The following is a 3,392-nucleotide window of genomic DNA, read 5'->3' on the forward strand; positions in this document are numbered from 1 at the left end:
TCTTTAGCACAAGGTTTAGCAATTCTAGCAGTTTCACCGCAGAACTAAATAACTTGCCCATCAATATTATTAGACAAGAGATCTTTAACAATAGCAATATTAGGTTCTACTTTAACTTGCTCAGGAGGTGTATATGTTTTAATATTGCTTTTACGAACCACAGTTGAAGCTTTAGCATGATCCTTTATCCTAACAGGGAAAGGTGGTTTCTCAACATAGCAAGTAGGAACAATATGATCATTATAAGTGACGGTCTTTTCTTCAGCTTTAATTGGTGCAGCTACTTTTACTTCTATGGGAGGATGATATTTAAACCACTTCTCCTTAGGGAGATCAACATAAGTAGAAAAAGATTCACAGAAAGAAGCTACTATCTCAGAATCAAGTCCATATTTAGTGCTAAACTTACGGAAAATATCGGTATCCATAAAAGATTTAACACAATCAAACTTAGGTGTCATACCTGACTCCTTACCATTTTCGAGGTCCCAATCTTCAGAGTTGCATTTAAATCTATCCAATAAATCCCATCTAAATCCAATAGTCTTCATCATAAAAAATCCAGCACAAGAAGTATCAAGCATGGTGCGATTGTTACCAGAAAGCCGAGCATAAAATTTTTGAATAATCATTTCTCTTGAGAGCTCATGATTGGGGCATGAATATAACATTGACTTAAGCCTCCCCCAAGCTTGAGCGATGCTTTCTCCTTCGCGAGGACAAAAATTATATATATATATATATAATTGCGATCACGATGAACAAGATGCATAGGATAAAACTTCTGATGAAATTCCAATTTCAATCGTTTGTAATTCCAAGACCTCATATCATCACAGAGCCTATACCATGTCGATGCATCTACCCTCAAAGATAAGGGGAAGACCTTCTTCTTAACAACATCTCCGGGTACACCTGCAAGCTTAAATAATCCACAAACTTCATCCACATATATTAGATGTTCATCAGGATGTTTTGTTCCATCTCCTAAAAAAGGATTAGCTAGCAGTTTTTCTATTATACCCGAAGGAACTTCAAAGCAAGTATTTTCATTTTCATTTTCAGTAGGTTCAGTAGGTTGAGGAGCAAAACTTTGCTCTACTGGTCGGGGTGAAGATACCCCAAACAAGCCCCTCAGAGGATTACTTTCCATAGTAACAAGTGACAGTAAATTTCAGCACACTATATAAATCTTTCCTTACCAAATTCCACCTACCAAAGGCGCTACACTCCCCGGCAACGGCGCTAGAAAAGAGTCTTGATGACCCACAAGTATAGGGGATCTATCGTAGTCCTTTCGATAAGTAAGAGTGTCGAACCCAACGAGGAGCAGAAGGAAATGATAAGCGGTTTTCAGCAAGGTATTCTCTGCAAGTACTGAAATAAGTGGTAATAGATAGTTTTGTGATAAGATAATTTGTAACGAGCAACAAGTAACAAAAGTAAATAAAGTGCAGCAAGGTGGCCCAATCCTTTTTGTAGGAAAGGATAAGCCTGGACAAACTCTTATATAAGGAAAAGCGCTCCCGAGGACACATGGGAATATCGTCAAGCTAGTTTTCATCACGTTCATATGATTCGCGTTCGGTACTTTGATAATTTGACATGTGGGTGGACCGGTGCTTGGGTGCTGTTCTTACTTGAACAAGCATCCCACTTATGACTAACCTCTATTGCAAGCATCCGCAACTACAACAAAAGTATTAAGGTAAACCTAACCATAGCATGAAACATATGGATCCAAATCAGCCCCTTACAAAGCAACTCATAAACTAGGGTTTAAGCTTATGTCACTCTAGCAACTCATCATCTACTTATTACTTCCCAATGCCTTCCTCTCGGCCCAAATAATGGTGAAGTGTTATGTAGTCGACGTTCACATAACACCACTAGAGGCTAGACAACATACATCTCATCAAAATATCGAACGAATACCAAATTCACATGACTACTAATAGCAAGACTTCTCCCTTGTCCTCAGGAACAAACGTAACTACTCACAAAGCATATTCATGTTCATAATCATAGGGGTAATAATATGCATAATGGATCTGAACATATGATCTTCCACCAATTAAACCAACTAGCATCAACTACAAGGGTAATTAACACTACTAGCAACCTACTAGCACCAATCCCGGACTTGGAGACAAGAATTGGATACAAGAGATGAACTAGGGTTTTGAGATGAGATGGTGCTGATGAAGATGTTGATGGAGATTACCCTCTCCCGATGAGAGGAGCGTTGGTGATGACGATGGCGATGATTTCCCCCTCCGAGAGGGAAGTTTCCCCGGTAGAACAGCTCTGCCGGAGCCCTAGATTGGTTCCACCAAGGTTCCGCCTCATGGCGGCGGAGTTTCGTCCCGAAAGGTTGCTTCTTATTTTTTTCTTGACGAAAGACTTCATATAGGAGAAGATGGTCATCAGAGAGCCACTAGGGGGCCCACGAGGTAGGGGGCGCACCCTAGGGGGGGGGGGCGCCCCCCACCCTCGTGGAAAGGGTGTGGGCCCCCTAGTCTTCATCTTTGGCGAGGATTTTTCATTATTTATTATAAGGTATTCCGTGGAGTTTCAGGACTTTTGGAGTTGTGCAGAATAGGTCTCTAATATTTGCTCCTTTTCCAGCCTAGAATTCCAGCTGCCGGCATTCTCCCTCCTTATGTAAACCTTGTAAAATAAGAGAGAATAGCCATAAGTATTGTGACATAATGTGAAATAACAGCCCATAATGCAATAAATATCGATATAAAAGCATGATGCAAAATGGACGTATCAATACGCTGCAGATCTGAAATTACAATATCGATCTGTGAAACTTGTTTTTCCCTTACTTAGACATTTTAGACCTGTACCTTCCATACCAATGTAGGCGGTTTAACTTTTTTTGAAAATAATAATCCGGCAGGTAGAAAATGATAATCCGGCGGGTACCATTAGTCCCCTCTTAAACCGTCAATTCGTTTATTTTTGTAACCCCTCTAATGTCAGGCTCCGGTTTAAGAACGTGCATCCGCCTCTGTCTTCTCCTTCTGATGTTGCATCGCTTTATGCTTGTCTGTCATAAACCTTAAACCGACATTTGATCTTTTTCCAGCTTTTCATTTGAAATGGCCAAACAGTTTTATGCTTGTAACTGGGTCCCTTCCCGGGTTACTGAAGTGCAACTAACCGGATGTGTTGCAACCGGCGTTTTAGCAAAGAAAGAAGTCATCCACTGGAGGGCCCCTGGTCCGGAAAATCCTCCTGAGCCCAAGGATGGAGAAGTAGTCGTGTTCATTGACCACCTGGGTCAAGGGTTTAGCCCTCCCGGATCAATTTTTTTTCGAGATGCGCTTGCTAGCTTCCAACTCCATCCTCAGGACATCGGACCAAACTCGGTGTCCAATGTT

The sequence above is a fragment of the Triticum urartu genome, chromosome 5A, assembly GCF_056163025.1.
Source record: "Triticum urartu cultivar PI428250 chromosome 5A, HENAU_Tu73, whole genome shotgun sequence".
NCBI classification, from domain to species: domain Eukaryota; kingdom Viridiplantae; phylum Streptophyta; class Magnoliopsida; order Poales; family Poaceae; genus Triticum; species Triticum urartu.